Here is a 23,313-nt window from a genome sequence, read left to right as displayed (position 1 = left end):
GTTCATTGTACGAATGTTCACGTTACACATTATATTATACAATATTGGAGGAGTATCCCCGGCCTTACTCGGGATTACTAAAACGAACCAATATTTAAATATTTTCATGTGTCAAAGCTAAATTTTCCCCAGAAACAACATTTTCTTGACTCGTAAATTTTTTGTCTGCGCCAAAATTAAATTTTAATATGTGCACGCGTCAAAATGTTCACGCGTTAAAATGTTGACGCATCCAAAATTTTCACGCATTACAAAAACGAGAATTCGCTTAAATAATGCATCCACGACATAAACAGGCAACACATATTCACTCGTCATAAATATTTTCACGCATCGCAAGGTAATTTTTTTAAAAAATATTTTTACGCATTGAAATGTTACCGCGTCAAAATTCTAACGCATTGTTACGCGTTACAAAAATTTCAACAAAAAAAAACATTCACGCGTCAAATAACGCATGAAAATTAAACATTTTTTCAAATGTTCGTCCTAACATGTCTTCAGTTGGTATGTTTGTCACTAGAATTGTTTACCTGGGATCATTGTAGAGATACAAACAAAGCAACAAACATTAAACTTTATATTATAGATTGGTGTGGTGGATTTATGTTTTGTTGTTCTTTTTCTCAAGCTTCATAGTTGATAGTTTTTATATGCCATTTGGAAGCCTCGTAGTCGGTCAGTAATAAAACAAGTAGTCAATACCTATCAATATGAATTTTTTTCCTTGTATTATAATCCAATCGAATGCGCAACTTGATCAGCGGTCGTCGCTGGCTCATTGAATTTTATGATAGATTTTAATCATGCGGAATAATGCAATATGATTTTTCGTGTTTTTTTTTATTCTCAATATTATCTCTTTGCGTGTACTTTACTACCACAGAACACTGTAGCGTAGCACATGGCTTGTCGTTTTAATTTTTTTTTGTTCGGTTTACTTTCGATTTCAATATAAGTCTCTATAATGTTCCATTTTGACTGCTTAATGCTTTTCGATTCAATGGGTTTTTATGTGTGTTGTGAGCGCACAATGCTCGTTGAGAATTTAATGCGTTAATTTGATGTTTTGTTTTGGATTGATTGATTTAAGATTTACGCCGTTTTTTTTTCGTTCGTTCGTTCGTTGTCCAATAAAAAAACTTGTTTTCATTGTTTTTGTTTTCGTTAAGTACACATTCAACTTTTAAGTGATTATTATGCACGATAAGAGTTCATTTTGACTAAATAATATACACGTAATTCGACACACATTTCAAATGCTCGGAATGGATGCTTTTATCTTATACACCAATCTCGTTGACTATTTGCCAATAGTTTCACAGGTCGGTTGTTATTCTTCTCTAACACCTGTTTCTCATGTATACCTGCTACAATGTCTTTAAATGCTTTAAATGAGGCTATGGTGGATTATGGACTGTATTATGAATTTTGGTTTTATTTCGATCGTTTCTTTTAAAGTACGTAACGAGGGTGTTCACTGAGCTCGCTATTAGGTCAGCATGCGGAGGTCTCATTAACAATCCTTTAACTTTGACGCATTTTTAGAGGATATTTGAAGATATGAACTACTGAATATTGTGTCACACAAAATATTAGTGACTTATTCACAGGAACTATTTTCAAACCGTTTTCCCACAATTTCCCAGATTTTTCCAAATAAAAAAAATAGAAAAACTTCAAAAAATTTGTCAGCTTTTAAGAAAAGGTCGGAAAATATGGAAAATCCCTGCTTGCTTATCCCACAACACTACTAATTATTGAAAAAATATAAACACAAACCTTAAAAAACATCGCTCCCTTTCTGATCCAATCATGTGAGGATCGAAATCGAAAGCTGTTGATGATCGTTTTCCGTCAAGCCCAACATCGTTATGGTACGCCTATCGCATAAGTTTGTCAAAGATTGTAGTCAAAATCTACACTTTCAAATTGGCCTAAGTCAGAGGCTCGCCCATACGACCTTGCCTTAAGCTTGACTACGACTTTGACCCATACGACCAAAACGAAAGTCGGTGTCTCGGGCCCAAGTTGAATATATAGATATGTTAGTAGAAGCCAGTGACAACATTGAAAAAAACGTTTTCCCATTTTACCCAATTTTCCCATATTTTTCCCAAAAATCATTTTTAATAAAGACGAAGAGCGGTGAAAGGGCGATTTCTGCTCTAGGGTGTAGACTGTACAATTCCTTACCGAATGAGGTTAAGTTTGCTCAGCCGAATTGCTTTCAAGCTCGCCTGAAGGGTTGGCTTCTAGAGAATCAATACTGATATTTCTGTGACATTTGAGTGGGATAGTGTCGATGAGTTGATGGATCATCGGGGTTTTTTTTCATTGGATGCTGGATTTTTGGTACGTGAAGGATGCCTCTGCCTCCTGCTCCCCCACGGCAATGCCTCCTAGGCTTGCTCCAGCTTGTCTCCCCATTCCTTTCTGATTTATTATCGTATTAAATTTTTCATTTAATTCTATATTTTTGATTTCCATGCTTCATTTCAAGTAAATTTTTCCATCCTTATTTTTAGGCCAGCTATTGTAAATTGCAGGTCAAGTTTCATGCTATATTTCAAGGACAATATTTTTTTTTTATATAATTTTAATTGGTTACTCCTTTAAAGTGTCTCACAGTGGAGAACCGCAATGCGATTTGTTATATTAATTTCATGATGTTGAAATGTTTGAATAAACTGAATAAACTAATAAAATATGGAAAAATTTAAGGAAAAGTGGACAAACGTTTTGCTACCGCAAGCTATTCTTGCGAGATGTCTATTAATAGCTTGTATACCAACAGATATTATCAGATATCTATAGCAAAAGTAATCATTGTTTTGGTGGAAATGCAGAAAGTTTTTATATTTCCAGCCGTCTCAAAATAATAGTGAAAGGAACAATGAATTACTGTGAGTCATCTGTTAACGACTGCGACAATAAAAATAAACGCCAAACTCTGAAATAGGCGTTGAAGTAAATGAAGTAAAAGATTTGTTATCAGTTTATAATGAAAACTCGACTGAAATCAGTAACAAACCATAGCTTGTCTACTAGCAGTATGCATCTTTACGTTCATTCCTACAAGGATGCATAAAAACATTCTACCAAAAAAAAAATGTCCTTGAAACAATTGAAGTAAGGGGCCGTTCATAAATTACGTAACGCAAAAATCAACATTTTTCAGACCCCCCCCCCCGGGTCTGTAACGCTAAAAGGGTCAAGTTTGACCCAATTTTGTTAGAACCGTAACGCTTGCCTCATACCCCCCCCTCCCCCCTCTAGCGTTACGTAATTTATGAACGGCCCCTAATTGTCTCTCTGAGAACAAAATCTCGCAATGATTTCTAAGCACGAAATCGTCTCGCCTAATTACCAATTTTCAAAATAAATTAACGCAATCACCGTATAAGCTTTGTGAATAAACCTACGTCATAATTAATATGCACATAAAGTCACCGGATTGTATTTCCAAACAATTTTCAAATTAATTTATTCACGGAATATCTAATGAATTACCTTAAACTGTTTATAGACTTTGAGGTGCACGTCAGATTTTTTGTTATTTCATTTTCATTTTTTTTATGTCCAATAATACAATTTGTATCAAATGAATGCGATCAAACCGTCCGTATGCATAATCGTTTACAGATTCTACAAAGAATTTCCATTGACAATGATTGAATAATGATTTTTCTGTTCAATCGACTAAATAGAATCATTAGTCCGCTAAATTGCTTTGTACATTATACTGACATGACGTAGCCATTAAAATTTATCGATTTTTAATTCGGACTTTTTTGTATTTTATTTTGGTAAATGAATTTAACGGCAGATGAACAGTGCGTGCTAGAAATTCAATATTGAATGCACAACAGAAATAGAGATTTAAGAAAGAAAAACGTGTGTGGTCCGTTTACATTACGAAGAATTATTGGCAGATAACAGTGAGCTACTCTTCTACTTATTGTTTCTTTGTGACCCTAATGGAAGATGTTGAAGTTCTCAATCAAGATTCCCTAAAAAGTTCCCAACTAAAAGTCTAAAAATCGGTTTAAGTAAGTAAGTAGACCCGACTAGCTGATACTAGACTTGAGAAAGTTAAGTTATTGATGTTGTTCTTGTCCATGAAAACTGAAGGTCAGGTATTAGTAAAGTGGCTGACAAGTGTTTGTTATAATGTCAGGGCACCCAACTGAAGTAAAAGAGTTTGATACGATCTTTAAAAATTGTTTGCAGGACTCTGGACTGTAACAGAGCCGGTTAAAATAATCCGGCATGTTAAATAGGATAGTCGAAGGGATAAAAACAATATTCAGATTGGCGGCTATGTAAACCACTATAACTCTAATAAATTTCGCCCATAATTCAAAGATGGTGGATATAATGAGCTCAGATATGGCAAGCGTATTGCGATTTTGGAATTAATAAAATTGACGTATAGTATTTGGTGCGAAATCTTTTACTTCGTTTGCTTTAACATTCATTTTGCTAAGAAGACACTGCCTCAAGCTCATCGCTCTTTTTGGTGAATGTATACCACGACTGATGAGCAAACCGTTTTTAAATAGTGTACGTAACACTTTTTCAGTGGTGTCATCACAATTAAGCCTTTAATGATTCCAAGAATACGAACTCTACGAAATTGAAATTATGTTCTACCCCCAATACACCCCTCTAAATGGGGTAGTAAAACATAATTTACTCGTCGTAGAGTGCGTTTTTATCGAGTTATTAAAGATTCCATTATGATGACAGCACTAAAAAGCGTTACATAACTTAAGGTTATTACAATTGCAGTATTTAAACCATCTATAAACAACGTACTTAAGAGGAGACGGAAGGTCGAAATATGAGCTTATTAAAAATCGACTCTGAAAGAAGAAAGGGTTTCTCGAAAGCAATCCGTATTAGCTCTATAAAAGTATGGAAATGATTTCAAGAGACTTCAAGGCTGAAAGTTCGAAAATTGAAACCCAGATTTCTACTTCAAATCTTCCATATCATGGTCCCAATTCGCGTCTAAACATTTCGCGTCGATTTCTTTCTTCTCAAATGAGAATCAAAAGCGGTTTTTAATTAAAAACATTGACGTGATATATACGTGGCCAGAGAAATAAATAAGGATGCCATCACAACATGCAATGGTCGTATTTCAACGCTCTTCGTATGATCGGCAAAAGATCAAAACGCAAAATAAAAAGTGAGAGACATAAGTGCACCACTATTTTAATAAATAGTCTCCGATCAATTTTGATAATAAATTCAAATCAGATACCTGTACGCGCCTGTTGTACGTGTACACTAGACCAAACACGTATAAACTGTGTATTGCGAGAGCAAAATATGAAAAATTGTTAAACCAGCAAAATTAACGTTACCAATTGAATAAACATCACATCCAGTCTGGTACAGAAAAAATGTCGAACGTTAAACTAGCAAAAGCTTGAGAGAGCCTTCTCGTAGGCACAGACCGTAAATAACGAAAATTTATTAAAATATTATTAAGACAAATTCAGCCGTTTCCCATGTTAGTGTCGAACAATTTTAAAAATGAATCTTGCGGTGAATAGAGAAGTAAGCAGAACGAAGAAGAAAAAAAAAAACAAATTCATAACGAAACAAATCTGGTTTTGAACCCATATATCTGCGTGGGATTGTGTTCGAAACACACAGTTCTAGTTCAAAAATTTGTATTTAAAAGCAAAATGCAAAATATTGTACACAAATTTGTTCAGTAATCAATTAATATAAATTTCCATTGAGAATGTGTAATAGAGTCATATATACACACAAGCCAACCAGCCAGCCAGCGTTAACCAGAAATTATTTGTACATACGCAACGCGAATAGCAATATTATATGAACAGGTAGATGAATGTAGGAATTACTTCAATAAAAAACTCGGAATAAATCTAATTTATTAACGACCAGAGCTGGTGCTAGTCGGTGTTTTTTTTTCCTGCTGCTGCGTATACCCAAGATCAATGAAATAAGTTTACTTAATTGAGTGCAAATAAATGTCATGTACATGCGGTATGTATATGTATATTGGGCATTTTTCTGCTAGTTTATTCACAAACTAATGGCATTTCAGCGATGTTTTGCATTATTCAGCAACTTAATGTACACGTCGACACGTGAAGACGTAGAATAAATAAGGAAAAGATCTGTAACTTATGGCTATTGCAGAGTCTGTATTTTCAGAATATTTGCGTAGAAATACCTGGAATAGAACTAACACCTAGCGACCAGTCATCACCACTGATAAATCAATTGCAGTTTTGATAATTTCATTTTAAAATTCGTGAACCCATCATCGCGCTTTGTAAACAACAACTCTGATTCATTTTTATGTATTTGGTCAGATTATTTCTCTTTGCTCAGCTACTCCAGCCGATAAGAATTGAATTATTACTCAAATGCTCAGTTAAAATTTTCGGGGAATAAAATTAGGTAAACTTACACCTCCGGATATTTGGTAATGTGTTTTTTGCGAAAAGAATCAGTCACCAAAAAGCCTGTAAGAAAAATGATTTTTTTGTTATTCCAGAAACAAGTGGTCATAATCTGATTGCAAATGAGCAGAAATTAAGACTAAAACTTATTTTATTTACGGTAAGTCAATACCAGTAAAATCTTTCAATCTGTTACTTCTCTTGTTAGTACAATTGGTTTGAGTTTGATACAAAATCTACTACTTCGTTAACATGTAGTTTTGATTTTCCTGTGCTTATGTAGGACAATAATAGGTAGTGCTCGCTAGTTATATATGGCATCATTGTCATTAACAGCTGGACCAGCTGGATTAAATAAATTGAATTGTCTGAGCAATCAGAGTTTTTTTTTGTTTCAATAAATTGCTTCTTTTACTGGAGTCAATCAGAGCTAGTATCTCAGTGGGTGCCAAGTGGTAAATTTTGTTCGAATTGTTGAATCGAGATACCACCTGATATCCGTTATAATTTTTAAACATTGGCCTGTTTGTGGATTTTTGCAGAAATTACATATAACTTAAGGGTTGAAAACGTTGAGAAGTGTGAATCTTGCAGAAATTTGTAAAAACATGCTGTGGGAACGCTAGCTGTACCTTATAGATTTTCAGATAGATTCAGCGAAATTTAGACATTTAGACAAGCTGGTCCCTGTTTTCTCTATATTTACACATTCGTACGTGTCGTATTGTTGTTCTCATGAATCCTAAATACAGAGAATTACATTGAAATTATCGGTTCTTATCATTCTCTAACGGTACTGCAGGTCTGTCTCAGCTATTTCTAATGATATTTTGAAAGAATCTAAAGAAATGTGTTTGGAAGTTGCGGGAAAATGCTAGAAAATGTACGAAAAATGTCTCTATAATGATATGTCTCCGAAGGATGTTTCCTTGAAGTTCAATAAATGTAAAAAGGAGTCTTGTTTTGGTTTTCTGTGTACGGAAATTCGGTTCTTGCAATTTGCGCCCCTGAGCTTTTCGTTTCAGGCTAAGCAAAATTGGTATGTACGAAGAATAGATTAAGAAATTTGATGTATTGTCCGTTGACAAATGGATCGTCAGAGTTTCGGATGAATTTTGATTTTTTTGTTTTTTGTTTAATTTTTAAGATTTTTAAATGGTTACGCAGAATGCTAGGTGGAAAAGGACCCCACCCAGCACAAATTAAAGACCTTGGACATATATTTGACATTACAATATGTGAAACATGGAGAAATTTAATTTCAAGACCCGTCGAAACCCCGTCCGGGGTACATAAAAAACAACTATCAAACGAGATAATCTTAGGCTGGGCGCATAATAAATCCAATGCATGACATCGAACTCCTTTGAGGTAGGTAACGACTTTTTGAAGAACATAAAAAAATTATAAATTCATCGACTTGATTTGCTATTAAATTATCAGGTCTCGATTCATGCTGCTCGGTCGCGTTCTGGGAACCGATAAAAATTTCTAGTCAAATTAGTTTGTTCAGAAATACACAAATAAAATTATTATCTCGACAAGTCATTACTTCAGGCAACTTGGTATACAGCAAAGACCGAAATATTTTCCACCGGTTAAAAATATATTTTTATAAAATAAATATTTATAGCAAAATGAAAAAACCGCAGAAAATAACCAACAAAAAACGAAAACAAAAATGTTAAATTTTTGCAATAAATAAAATGGAAAACATAAATTTTTTTATCAAATAAAGTTCAAACATGTTCGTTCAGTGTTTTAAGTTGAGTTTTTATTTTCAATGCGGTAAATTGCAACAAGCCTTGTGTGTTATACTAAAGTCTACCTCAATTTTACATTAAATTGACTTGCGTTAAAAAAAACAACCAGCTTTTATGCAAATTAGTTTATGTTTAGATAATTTATATAATTTTTAACTCCTCGAGTATAATACGTATAATATACTTGAGCAGTGTCTAACTAATTTTTGTTGTTGCTTGTTGTTGCCTTTAAAATATAGAATGTTTCCATATGAGCTCTAGAAGTAATAGAATCGTGATGCAAAGACATCAGATTGATATTTCAATTTTAATTCCTATTATGATTTGTTGATGATAACAAAAATTGTTTCGAATATAAATTTTAATATGAAAATTAAATTAACGAAACCAATTGATTGGCGATATAAACAATACGTTTGTCGTGCGTTCGAGGCATAAATAATTTTCGATTTTTTTTTTTTGCAACAAATACAGTCGCGTTGATCTTCAGATTGAACAAATTTTTGAATCTGTTATTTGGTTATTTTTCAAGAAATGTGCGCACAAGTAGACCCTTTTCGGATATAACTTTATTCAACATTGAAAAAATGGACCGTCACGCGAGGCCAGAGCTTCTCAGGTAGTAAGTGCACTTTTCTGAGCAAAGAACTTCATTGATAGGAAACCTCCATTTGCCTATAGAGATGCAGCGATTTGTTGAAAACGCAACATCTGAATAATTGCATTACAATTACGAAAATTAAGTTTAAAACGTGTTGTGTCTATTGCTCTTTTAACTCTTCTAACATTCACAATTCTAATATCACTTTCCTACTAGCACTTACTCAATCGCTTATACCAAAAGTCGACTTGATTCGTTTTTATGATTCATTCTTCTCTTGTTCGAAGTCTTTGTGATTTGTGCAAAACAGTGTAAGTTTAGTAAGTTACTGTCGTAATTTGTCTAATAAACTTGTTAAAATTTGTCGCTAAGTTTCTTATGCAAATTAAGGTAGGTTACTACTACCGTAATATGGTATTAAATGAGATCGTTGTTCCTAAAGTTCCGGCATAGAGCTTAGTCTCAAACTGGTATATTTTCAAATGATTTCAATAATTTGCAATCAATTTCAATCATGTGGCCGATGCTAATTTAGATCTTTAACATAGCAACATGCGTTGACCCTATCTGTTCGTGAGATCTGCCCTCTGAGATTAATGGACATATCCTTATGGATTGTCTACTTTACACCAACCTCAGGCAATGCACCTTCGGGAATTATGATGTTTTAATGAGGATGTACCATATTTAGATGGAAAGCAACTTCTTATTGCAAACCGGGAAAGTTCAGACCAAGGAGTAGGAATCGTAGGAACTTTGATCTGAAGTTTCTGCTTCTCTGGAGGAAGCTTCACTGAACTCTAAATTCATTTAGAGACCAGCATGTCATTAGCCCAATTATGGAGTCCGCTACATCTGCTGGTAATCTTTGTATATTTTCAATGTAGTTTTGCCAAATCTTTTACTTCATTAGTTTTTTCATGCAATTTTGCCAAATCTTTTACTTCATTAGTTTTTTCATGCAATTTGCTATATAAAACCAGTTTCCATAGAGCTTATTGCTTAGTCTTGTCGTCCTTTTCGATAACAGATGATATACATGTTAAAAGACTAATCTTTCAGACAACTAGTTAAACACGTCTTTATTGAATGACTTCAAGAAACAGAATGAAAATTATTAGTTTCCTTATTTTGTACAGTCGAAGAAATTTAGTTTTCGGGTTTTCCAAAGGTATTAATCTTATTTAACCCACACTTTATCCCACAACAATGGAATCCACAAATTTAAATTTAGTTAACACAGCGGTCACAATGATGGCGCTGCAGTCACGATTTCAAAATGTGATATAGGGTGGATAAACTAAATTTTGGTTTTAGCTACATTTTCGCTTGGTTTTTATTACATTAGGCTTCTAAATTAAGAATATCTTTATGCAATATAAAACGTTTGAGTTTGAAAAAAGAGGTTTTGTATCAGTGAACAATATAGGAAAACGTTCAGTACGTCTCAACAAACAAAAGAACGTAAAACATATTTGTACATTTAGCCACCCTACGTCCGTCATAGCTTCTATTGTCTTCAAAAACATATTGTGCGCTTGTCATGATATGTATCAGAAGTTTGTTTATTTATGTGTCTCATCTAAAATGCTCGCCAGCAAAATTTTGATCATTAAATTCAACGACAAAATTGATCTAAATGTTACAATAGTTGTGAATAATAGTGAAGTTAATGTGATATAAAGGAATTTGCATCAGTTCGATGTAAAGTGCGGAGCACCGTTAGAAAAAAAACTTGTCGCTTAAGAATGATCAAAAAGTTGCTGGACGCAGTAGGTCCAACTAATGCTTTGCAGGATATAGAATAAAAATTAGAGAAACACCAAGAAACACCATTTGAAATCCTCATCATCATCATTTCGACTAAAGGTTTTTTTTTAACGAAACGGAAGTTCGCTTGTATATTCGGAACATTCTTTTTGCAAAATTACAATTTGGCATAGTAAATAAATTCAACTCTTTGTATAAGTGAAGCTCATGATTGAGCTCAATCATGAAAACAGAATCTGGTCAGGAATAAGATAAGAATATGAATATGACGAACTTCAATGTTCATGCAGTTATGCTTGCTGTTACGATTTCCAAAGAATTTTAATACCAAACAGAAGTACAATTTCCAAATCGGTTTTCTATTTATTTTATTGTATTTCCGACCTCGTTCTAGGGTAATAAAATTTTCTGTGGATCATTTGTAACTTCATGAAAATATTAAGATGGAAAACCTCAGAAACATTCACATAAAAATTATGTTTTCCTGACTAGTGTTGAAATGGCCTTTTTGCATTCATTTAGAAAATAACTACTGGACAGTCGAGACGGTTTACTTGTAGTCCGAAATTATATTTTGGCTTCGTAGAACACAGATAAACACAAGAGGAATTATATGATATGCGGTACATACTGTCCCGTACAATCTTTTTCTAAATAAAAAGTTGGACTAAGTGTTGCTTTTTTTGACAAAAAAATCTTCTGGAAGTTTATCCATCCACACAGCAGTGAAGTATCGCCAAAGTCAAATCTACAATATTGTATTATTTGGTGATTTGTCATATTTTGGAGTTTCTTCACACTTTGGCGATTTTTCTTGACAATTCATCATATTTAGTTGATTTGTTAAATCATCAAGAAAAGTCTCAGAAATGTGAAGATACGCCATAAAGACAAATTTTCAATTCTCTATGATCCTTGGAGTTTCTTTACTATTGGGCGATATTTCTTGGTTTTTCTTCACAATATGACGATTTTTCTTGTTGAGTTTTCAAATCAACCATAATCAACCATAATGATGAATTGCCAAGAAGAATCGATAGAGTGTTAAGAAGAGAAAGATCGCCAGAGTGTGAGGAAACGCCAAAGTGAAAAAATACGTTTTTGAAATGTCTTTACATTATCTTTCGTAAAATGATAGTTTCCTCGGGATCTTTCGTTAAAGTATGAATTGCCCAGGATCGAACAAGATGCCTTTACTTTACCTGACGTAAAATAAGAGTTTCCATAGGATCGAACCAGGCAGTATTTCGTAACCTTTATAAAAGGATAGATTCACTAGCATCGAACAAATACCGCCTTTGCGATACCTTTCGTAAAAGGATAAATTTCCAAGGATTTCCAACAAAATCATCATCATTTGTGGTTGATTTGTTTAATCACCACGAAGAATTGCCAAAGTGTGAAGACAAATTTATCATTCTTTGTTTCTGTCGGCGTTTCTTCACACTTTGCCGATTTTTTATTTTTGGCGATTCTTCACGGGAATCTTGATTCACGACGGCTACGAGCTTTAGCGAAAAAGAATGTTGTTCCGATCCAAATCTGAGAGCGAACTTCCGTTTCGTTAAAAAAAACCTTTAGTTGAAATGATGATGATGAGGATTTCAAATGGTGTTTCTTGGTGTTTCTCTAATTTTTATTCTATATCCTGCAAAGCATTAGTTGGACCTACTGCGTCCAGCAACTTTTTGATCATTCTTAAGCGACAAGTTTTTTTTCTAACGGTGCTCCGCACTTTACATCGAACTGATGCAAATTCCTTTATATCACATTAACTTCACTATTATTCACAACTATTGTAACATTTAGATCAATTTTGTCGTTGAATTTAATGATCAAAATTTTGCTGGCGAGCATTTTAGATGAGACACATAAATAAACAAACTTCTGATACATATCATGACAAGCGCACAATATGTTTTTGAAGACAATAGAAGCTATGACGGACGTAGGGTGGCTAAATGTACAAATATGTTTTACGTTCTTTTGTTTGTTGAGACGTACTGAACGTTTTCCTATATTGTTCACTGATACAAAACCTCTTTTTTCAAACTCAAACGTTTTATATTGCATAAAGATATTCTTAATTTAGAAGCCTAATGTAATAAAAACCAAGCGAAAATGTAGCTAAAACCAAAATTTAGTTTATCCACCCTATATCACATTTTGAAATCGTGACTGCAGCGCCATCATTGTGACCGCTGTGTTAACTAAATTTAAATTTGTGGATTCCATTGTTGTGGGATAAAGTGTGGGTTAAATAAGATTAATACCTTTGGAAAACCCGAAAACTAAATTTCTTCGACTGTACAAGTAAATTTGGTTCCTTTGATTGAATGTAAATTGTACTGTCAACACTCCTCCTCAATTTACAAAAACACAACTCCTGCTAAATTCGCTGAATCATAGAATTCCGCTACACCTTCAAAACGAATAATCGGTCTGGTAGGACTCATCGTACATGACTGTCTTCTTGGCTGTGTGGTTGGATGTGTCTTCATTTTCCTTTTCACCTTGCTTTGATAGCCATGTTTTGTACCGACTACAGTCCTTCTTTATGTGACTCATTCTCTTGCAGAAGTAGCATTCGGTTGATACAGCCAACACCGATTCCGATTCATCATAATTTGAATATTTTGAACGCCGTTGATATTCGCCTCGGTTTGTTGAACAAACCCGAATGATAAGTCATCTTCTTCCCTTGCTTCCAATGCAGTAATAAGTGTATCGTAACTTCTTGGTAAACTACTTAACAGCATTGCCACATTCCACGACTCCGAGATTTCTTTCTCACCAATATCAACCAATTTTTGAAACAAATTGCTCATTTCGTTTATGTGAGTTTCAGCATTACCGTTCTCTGCCATTTTCAAGCTGCAAATTTGTCGCATGATATGAACTTTGTTGCTTAGAGTTGCTTTTTCATGGTATTTTCGTAACGCTTCCCACGAGTCCCAGGCTGTAGCCTTTCTTCGAATGTGAGCGAGCTGATCATCCTCAACAGCCAAATCAATTAGTGCTCGGGCTTTGTTATCAAGCTTTTTCCACTCTACTTCCTCCGCTGCTGCTGCTGCCACACCATTTGCACCTACCACTACTGCATTTTGTACCACTCGAATTTTCATTACTTTTTCCCATAGATCTTCTTTGATGAGAATTAGTTCCAATTTGTACTTCCAGGTTAAGTAATTCGAATTGTTTAATTTTACAATCCTGGATTCTTTTAAATCTGGCATTTTGTTTCCACTGTTTTCCTTATTTGCATCCGCCGTTTTACCTTAGTTTGCATCCGCCGTTTTCCTTAGTTTGCATCCGCAGTTCCAGAGTTTTCCTTATCGAAAAATAACAGATGATTTTTTACTGCTTTTGTAATTATTCCCATCCCATCCGTATGCGGATTTACTCATTGTAAATCAAAAGTAAAAAAAAAACAATCCGTAAAAATCACTCATATCCTGAGGTTGTACTCAGTTTGTATTATCAAAATCCATTTGACTCATAAAAAACATTTCAATTTTCTATTGAAAATGGTGTCTATATACCTTCCAGGAAGATAAATCAATTGCCAATTAGAGGTGCGATTTTTCACCATGAAACAGAAAATTGCGTCTTTCCGATGAAAACGCTTGAGGTCGCTTGATTCAGATTAATAGATTTTTTTTTGCGAATCGTAATGCTCTACAAGGCGTATAATTAGCGAGTAATTTATTGTGTGTGAATCACATTGTGAACATAATATTCCGATCTATTAATTTAAAGTGAGAGGGGAATCGAGACGAAAACGACACACGTTACAGTCAAACGGTTTTTTTTAAAAATAATTTTAGGTGTTGATTGTGTAATATGAAACGGAATATTATGTGAAGTGCAGTACCTTAAAATTATGTTTATATCGAAAGCCAAGCCTTGTCACGCATGCTGCGAGGCATCCCATTCCTAGTTATATTTACGAAAGCAAACTGCTTCAACAATGAGATGTACTTACACAGATAATAAGTGTCATATTCGCACTATTACAGTCGGTGATCTTTATAACTTTCAAAAATAATGGTTGAGGTGTTGAATAAAAAAAAAACATAAATTATCCCATGTCCCTAGTGAATCCCATCTTCGTAGAAGATCCGATGTCCGTAGTATATCCAATGTCCTTAGTAACTCCCATGTCCCTAGTAAATCCCATCTCTCTAGTAAATTTCATGTGCCTAGTAAATCCCATGACCCTAGAAAATCACATGTCCCTAGGAAAACCCATGTTCACAGTTCATCAAAAGCATTAAAATGAGAGAAATGATAACAGATGGCGCTGAGACATCGGTTACCATTTCTCTGATTAAAATATTATTCAGCTGAAACATATTTATCCTAATCACACGATCCACATTACTTAAATTTGGACTTCCTTTTGTTTAAGTTCAACTAAATTATTCACATCATATGAGATCAAATAAGCCAAACAATAAACAGAGTTATTACCTATTCGTTTGGCGACAAACGACGACCGTGCCAACAAAGAAATATCGTTCGTCTTTGGTCTTTTGTTTCAAAATTAACGACGAAATTCTTCTCTATATTACCGAAACAAGACACCACAGAGAAATGATAATAAACGACATTTCGTATGGTATGCAAAACAAATGTTTAATCGAGTAAAAGAATAAATCGTCATTGCAGTTTGTTAAAATCAATCAATATTTGGTTCACAGAGTGAATTGTGTAAAACAATGAGGAATATTTTGCAAGTTTAGTTATTGTGTTACATGAATCGGTTTTTTCGTTGTTGTTATTGTTGTAAGCCAATCGCGACTCATATATAAAGTGGATATAAGTTGCGTTATTTTCAAAATTGTTGGTCTATTCTTACACATTCACTTCTTATAATATTAGTATGTGAAAATATATCTAGAGCTGGCTCTCGATTTATTTTTATTGATTTTGAGAAAATGAAACGATATTTTGTAAACTTTTCATTGTTTAGACTTTGTTTGGACTTAGCAACAAGTTATAACGGTTTTTCTGTTGTTTCAATTAACCATTCAATGGGCACAATGGGCACGCACTTTTTCGTTTCGTGTTTTGACGAGTGGGAAGTGCCATAGAGTCAAAACATTTATTGCCCATCAATTGCACAATTTATTTTCCTCGTTCGCTGTAATTTCACGGAATTGAATTCAGTTCAGAATAACCCTGTGGATGTCAGGGAAATAAGCAAAATCTGAATGTCTGTAATATCCCATGTTGTAAGACATTCAAGGAGGTTTTTCGTAAAGAAACGATTTAGGAACCTTCTTGTTGGATCTGGATCATGGTTTATTATTGGTGATTTTAAGCGAGAAAACTCCGAAAAATTTCTGAATTTTATTTTGTGAATTTTCTGAGAATTATTAGGAAATTTCAGAATTCAAGTTCCCAATTGTAAGCTCTGAGCTGGACGAAGCGTTAGGTCTACTTCTTGTTTAGGAACTATCGGTCTGGCAGTCTAACACTTTACGTCTTAATTCGTTTGTTGAAACCGGGAGAGTCTTTGATAAAAATTTCAGAACTGGAGCAGTACTAGGTACATCTGGCAGCCAGATTCTGGCTAGAGACTAAACGATCTACAATTACACTGATCTAGAACTAAATAGAACTGAGCAATCCGAAACTAAAAGTTAACGTACTCGTTGTTATGTCATATTTTCGTTGTATTTGACTCTAGCCAACGGACTTCAAGCAAAAGTGCTATTCATGACAGCTGCCAAATAGAGTACTATTTTGTATGAAATTTTATCCCCACTATTTTTACAGTGTAAAATTTTGTATGGAGCACTGTCAAGTTTCAGTACCCTATTTAGAGTACCACTTTTGCTTGAAGTGCGTTGCTCTAGCATATCGTGGTAACGGAATGAGTGTGCAATGTTAGATTTTGAAGGAATCCATGGATATGCACGACCTTTCAAAGATGATTGACTTTTTGAGAAAAGCTTACAGACTGAAATTTCAAGCTCTCAGATTGAACTTTTTAAATCTGGATGAAAAGGTTGGATCTTCGGGTCATTTTTACCTGATCATTTGCTGAAGTAGGACATAACTAAACCGATAGAAATGTAAGTTTCACCGCTGTGAACGGTGAAGTAATCAAACAGTTTTTACTGTTGAAGGAAATTGACAGTTTTCCATTTTCGATTTCAATATTACACTGCCTGTGTTTGCACTGTGTATGTGCAAGTGATGGTAATAGCGAGTTTATTATATGCACTTAATCGTTTATCCTAAGGGCTACAAAATCAAAAACGTTATAATACGAATGATGAAGTAATGATTGTAGCTCGGGAGAATAATGTTGTTCGTTGTGCCTAAGATGTAACCAATTTTACTGTGGTTTAATAAAATAAAACGGAGGAAAAAAAACGAGTTAGTTTACTCTTAATGTCTTGTGAAATGGAAATGGTATTAAACGATGGATGCCAGGCACTTCGGAATATTGGTTCGAACATTTTACGTTGTTTTATGATGCAATGAAAAATGATCTTCACGACTTTGGGCTTTCGAGTGTTAAGAAGAGACGTTCTCTGGGTAAAACGTTTTTGTTTTTTGCGTAATCTGTTCAACACATGATATTCGAAATGGGGAAATTAAATATTTTACGCAAACGTTGATTGATTTGAGGAGAAAGGAATTGTATCTTTTGCTAGGTGATTTTTGTTTCCACTTCTTTCGTTGAATGTGCAACAAAATCCGAAAAGATTTTTTTTTTGTTTTGTCACACACTCATTTGGTTCAATATAAGAGGGTTCAATGATTCTCCTATTCATCTGTTTCGACTTTAATGTATCCGGTAACGGTTGTTCATTCATAACAAACAGTAATTAATGCATGACCACGCTTCCAGCAATGCATTAGAGTGTGTGTGTTGATGTATCACCTTTGTTAACAGTTTTGCCTTGACACTGAACCCACTGAACGTAGCAAAAATGGTTTTCATTATTAGGCAAAATGACATCACCATAAATTTATAAATCGATGTAAAGGTCATCTAAACATTGCCTAGGCTAGGTAATCAAGATTTAAAAGAGCAAATTATAAAAATTGAAATGGATAGTGATCGACAAGACGACGACAAAAACAAATGACGACGTCTGGATTAAACCGTCTCTATAATAGCATCAAAACTTAATGCTGAGACAAATGAAGTAATAGATTTTTTATCAGTCATTTAGCGAAATTGTAATAAGACGAAGATGAACATAAAATATTGCATTTTTCCTGATGAAATTTGAATAAATTGTATGAAACAATGAGACTCCGGGACTACGCTACACTACCAGATCACAATGAACTTTGAGAATAAACTCCTGAAATGTTACCGTCTCTACGAGAAAGTAAAAAAAAAATTGGTGAAGTATATGGAGTGGTTGTAGATCTTTTTCAACAGATGGAAATCCTTCTGACTTACAAAACACGGCTAAGTTATTGTCTAACGAAATGAAAATGCTGGAATTTCCTCTGACTTAACCATGAAATTCAAACCGGAAAAACAAAATATGTTTGTCCATAAATGCGCCTTTGTCTTTAGAAGAAAAAACAACAAAACCGCAATTTTATGTGTGTTTAAAAACATATAAATCTATTTAACAAACAAAAATGTATAATAAACTTTTGGGTTCTATACAAAAAAAAATTGTTTTTAACTAATTGTTTTAAGGCATGTGCAAATACACAAGACGGCGACGAGGTAGACATTTTATTCAAAAGTAACTATATTTCAGCTCACTTATGGGAAATATTGAAACACAAAAAAGACTTCAGAAATAAAAGCAAAAGTTTGTTATTTCTGCTTTTATTCAACGAAAATAAACATGTGTATTAAAGTGTACGTCTACCTATACGATACGAAAATGGTTATAATGCAAAATCAAACAAAACGAATTCATGCTATCGAACGAAATGAACCGTCACTAATTTTACCATAACGAAAAAATAAAAACAAATTTTAAACAAAAAATAAAATCGCGCGATACAATAAGTTAAGACACAGCCAGGGCCGTATTGGCACTCGCAGTGCCCTGGACAATGTACGAAATATGTGTCCTGAGCAAAACACATTACAGTTCCACACACAAAAATGTATCGAGATTTGGTCATTACTTTCTTGGCGCCCCTAATTCTCCCACTTTACTCGTGAGCCAATCCAACCCAAGACACATCCAGAGAGCGTATAATAAGAAGCTCTCGTGCAGGGTATTATTGGATATTGAATTGAATTTGACCTTAGTGGCGAAAAGAGTTGTTTATTTTGATTTTATGAGACAAGTGGATTTTAATTGAGATTTTTTTTTGTAAAGGTTCGGTTGTCGTTTTTTCTTCTTCTTATTGAACACACGCTTTTTGGTTGAGATGTTTCGTGTGGTCAAGGTGACATAAGTACATAAGTCTTTAGAGCATTAAATTGATCGTAATGTTGGATATATTGGAGACACCTATAATTCAGTATAGAATGTCAACAAGGAAATCTGAAACAATTCACAGTCAGATTTCCTTGTAGACATAACTTCAGTCAATATAATACACAAATGTTGTTGTACCTATGTCTGTAGATGGCAGAAGAGAGACATCAACAGTTTTAACGAATTTAATTGACTGGAACTTTTTCCGACAATTATTACTTTTACAGGCCGAAAACACACTGTTCAATTTTGAATTGATGAAACCGACAATTACAGTGGACGTCAGTGAGATTTAGACATCTATTTTTTAGCTGATGCTCTGCTGCTCCACTCATCCACGTGATCAATACTTATTTATAAGGGTAAAATAGTTGCACGCACGCGCAAGGTAGTGGTAAAACTGTATAAAGACGTGAACACTTTACTTTGTATGAATGGACCAGCTGAAAAACAGCTGATGCAAAGGTATATCTAAATTTCACTGTAAGTGTCGGTTTCAGCTATTTAAAATTGACAGTGTATTTGTGGACCTTCGACTTCAAACACACTATCGGTTTTCAGTTGGCTGGAATCGTCAATTATGCTGGGTTGTCCATTATTTTTCCTGTGTAGCATAATTGAATAACGGAGCATAATTCACGATTCTATCAATGCAAAGGTGATCGCGTATTTTCGTCTTTATCCTCAGGTATCAGTACAATTGAAAAGACAGCATAATTGTAGGTTTTAGCAATTCAAAACTAAACAGTGTATTTTCGGCTGTATGTTAAATCTTACTGCACCGCATGGTGTCCAATTTTAAATTACCGAAAAACGAAATTGCTTCAATCAAATTCAGCCAGATCATTGTTCCAATTCAGTTTTTATAAAACAATTGCATTTCGTACATTGTCTTCTGTGTTGTTGTTGTTGCTGTTGCATACACACGACTGTCCAAAGGAAACATAAATTGTTTCAAATAATGTCTCTCTAATGCACAATTAAACCTACTTGCAACCAATAAATAACCAATAGAAATAATCATGAAAAATGTTTTTTTGATGGAAAACGATTTATTGTGATAAGTGCGATACGATAGAGAGCTCTGTGTGTATGGATACGAATACGACGTCCTATATTATATAACGTCACTTATAATACCGTCTTGCAAAGTGCAGTATGCGATATTCTTTTTGTTTGCTTGTGCTGTATGTATTCGGTCACTCATTAAATTTAATTGAATTATTCAAATCATGGGCGCGGATTTCCGATTGTCTATAATTGAGTGTTGTATGGTTGCCTCAATTGTTGGTGGATATACATATATGTGCGTGAGGTGTCCATTGATATCAATGTGACGATTTTTATTATGCTAATTCCATTTAGAACAGCTATTTTCGACTGCATTTATTTGTTTGGAAACGCTTCGTTCCGACACTTGAACGCGATGCATTAGGAATTAATTGATTCGTTTTGTATCCCGTTAAATTTGATTGTTTCAATTTTATGAGAGTTTAATAGTTCCTAATGAGTTAGATTCGGAGTAAGGTGTTACATACAAGTGAATCTCGAAACTAATGAAGCAAGAGGTTTTAGTCTGTTGAAATCATTTATATCAAAAGAAGTAGTAGATTCTATTTTTTTGATTGTTCAAACGGTAACTAGATAACTGAGGCGTTTTCAGATTCAATAGGATTTTTTGTCCCATTGATGGTATTAAAGTTTCGTTTTACACTTGAACTGGTTTAATGGTCTGGCCTCAAAGGAGAAACTAAAATTGATAAGGAATTGGTCCCTACAGTGGAAAAGTTTTATTATTAAAAGAAAACAACCATCACACACACTGTTTATATGAACAACAAACTTAAATTGATGTTGCCTAACGCAGCACCAACCTAAACGAAGAATAAAAAAAAGTTGCTTGACACATTACCGTGCCAGCAATAAATCAAAAATTGATGAACATAAAAATATCTTTTATCAAATATGATCACCAAAAAATATTGTCCATTGAGGCACTAGCACCAGCAACAAAAAATGTTTTTATTTGTCCATCAATTTCATAACCACCGATCAAAATCAAATCAAAATAGAAATTCGAGAAATTCACCCGTGTATTAAACCCATCAATATAAAAGCGCGAGCAACAATAATAAATGTACGACGAGACAACCTGAGAAAACAATTAGCATGGAAATTTATGTATAAAACGTCGTCGAACGGTTGTTATGAACGAATATAATACAAAACTATGTAAATGATACACAAACAACTAACAGCCTCTTATTCAAAATCGAAAAAATTTAATTCACTTAAAGCCGCCTGAGGTGATAAGAAAGGGCCACTTTATGCGCTCAACCGAATGCAATGTTAAGATTATAAACCGAGAGAAGAAATAGTTATTTGTGTAACGCGAATCGTATGAAGATGTATTGAAGTACTAGATATTTTCACTCGGCTCCGCCTTGGCTAGGCAAAAATACACTCAATATAAGGAGACTAGTCTTAGCTTTATGCATGGACATGTTAAGCGAATCATGAGAAAAATGTAACTGAATTTTCTTTTGCAATTTTCAATGGTAAAAATTTGTAACATTTTACTTATGATTCGCTTAACATGCACATACATGAAGCTAACACTAGTATTCTCATATTGAGGGTATTTTTGGCACAGACTAAACCTGCGTGTAATAACCTTCCTCATTACGATAAATCACCAAGAGGCAAGAAACAGTCCAATTCCGCCACGGACTTAAAAATGAAAAAAATTATTTATGTGACAAGAAGGGCACTTCTGTGTAATAGAAAACAAGCCTCTCTACACAAATCCAACAAAATTTTATGTAAATTAGTCAAAGAGAAATTTATTTCTGATTTTTTTTTATTTATTATTTTGATAATAATTCAACAAACAAACATTGTACATTCATATGTTAAACACTCATAATAAATATACCAATGGGATATATAGGTGGCAATAATGTGCAATCAATACACCTTTTTGTTGAGATAGCTTCAAAGCTTTTGTGTGTACATGAAGTTTTCGTTTCCGAAAATAAAGAAGATATGAAAAAAATGGTGCGTATTATTTGGGCAAACAAAACTAATTAGCAATAACGAAGTCTGATGTGTTAAGATGATGAGTTCTTTTTTCAGTCCGGTTCGTCTTTACTTTTTTGTGAATAAAATATTATTAATGGCGCCAATTGGCTATTTAATTTCTTATCTAAATATGGCTGGGAATTATCGTAAAAAAATTTCGCGAGATTTCTGCGGGTTAAGCGACGAGCTTATTTATTTATGGATAAAAATTTTGGTATTTATGTCTTTTTATTTATTCGTTGGAGTAAAGAAAAAAAAAACAAAACGAACCAGTTGAAGGTTGCGGTTAATCTTGATGGACCAGGTACGAAACTGAACCCACTGTGTAGCATTCAGCACTTTACATTTTTATTTTTAAGTTTTTCGTAGAAATTCTTCTTCTTCGTAACTCCTAAAAAGGAAAAGCATTCAAAAGACACATTTCAATGCTACAGTTTTCCCTCTTTTATTGGGTCCCTCAAGTGAAAGACAGACACAAAAATAATTGGAGAAAGGCCGCTTGTTAAACCATAGACATCAATGAGAAAAACAAATGATGAGCTCTGGCTAATTTACGTTTTTATGGAAAGATGTTTGTTAAAACATTTGGGGTAGTAGAGAAAACGTGATTCCAAAATTTTCAAAGCCTTTGGTAGAGTTTTAGCAAGTAAATTTTCCAAAAATAGGCCCTGAAATATTTACTGGTTTGCTGCTTTCGTATCTCAGTTTCTCCAATTTTTCTCATTTGTCGTTTGAAATAACATAAGAAATGAGAAAACCGAAAAATAACAGTAAGAACGCTCAGATCCAAAAAAAGTGTCAGTTGTTACTGGAGCAAAACAATTGTCCAAATGAAGTAATAGATTCGTACATTACACCGTAAAAGTACTGCTATGCACAGTGGAACCTTCACATTAATACAAAATTTCAATTTACGTCTCAGAACCGTTGAACTTCTAAACTTCTAAGTATTTGTAGACTTTCCTGAATTAATTCTTGGTATGAGAAACTGACTGTTGAGTGGATTTATTCTCGCACTTCTTCCATCTAACCAGAACGTAGTACACGATTGAATATTCAATGAGCTACTTAACATTGGTGACTTTGGATATGTTTCGTGAAAAACACACCAACAACACATAAAAAAAACGTCTAACTGCTTCCAGGTAAATTAATTAATTCAAGTCATTAAACAAACAACAACATCGAAATTATATATACATTTTGATGTATCGGTACACCGA

The 23,313-nt window shown here is 33.9% G+C and overlaps 1 protein-coding gene across 4 annotated transcripts in view; it reads right to left on the bottom strand.

Moving 5' to 3' along the window:
- Positions 1–23,313, bottom strand: part of LOC119077846 — a 57,479-nt gene that overhangs the window by 26,124 nt on the left and 8,042 nt on the right. For 3 of the 4 annotated variants that reach the window (XM_037185166.1, XM_037185170.1, XM_037185168.1), the window contains one exon: positions 6,461–6,515. The exons of the other annotated variant lie outside the window; for it this stretch is intronic. The gene's annotated coding sequence lies outside the window, so the exon portion shown is untranslated. The remainder of the gene's footprint in view (positions 1–6,460; positions 6,516–23,313) is intronic. 4 annotated transcript variants of the gene reach the window in all.

Source organism: Bradysia coprophila, unplaced genomic scaffold (genome assembly GCF_014529535.1).
Source record: "Bradysia coprophila strain Holo2 unplaced genomic scaffold, BU_Bcop_v1 contig_24, whole genome shotgun sequence".
Taxonomy (NCBI): Eukaryota; Metazoa; Arthropoda; class Insecta; order Diptera; family Sciaridae; genus Bradysia; species Bradysia coprophila.
This window is presented reverse-complemented; position numbering and strand designations above follow the sequence as displayed.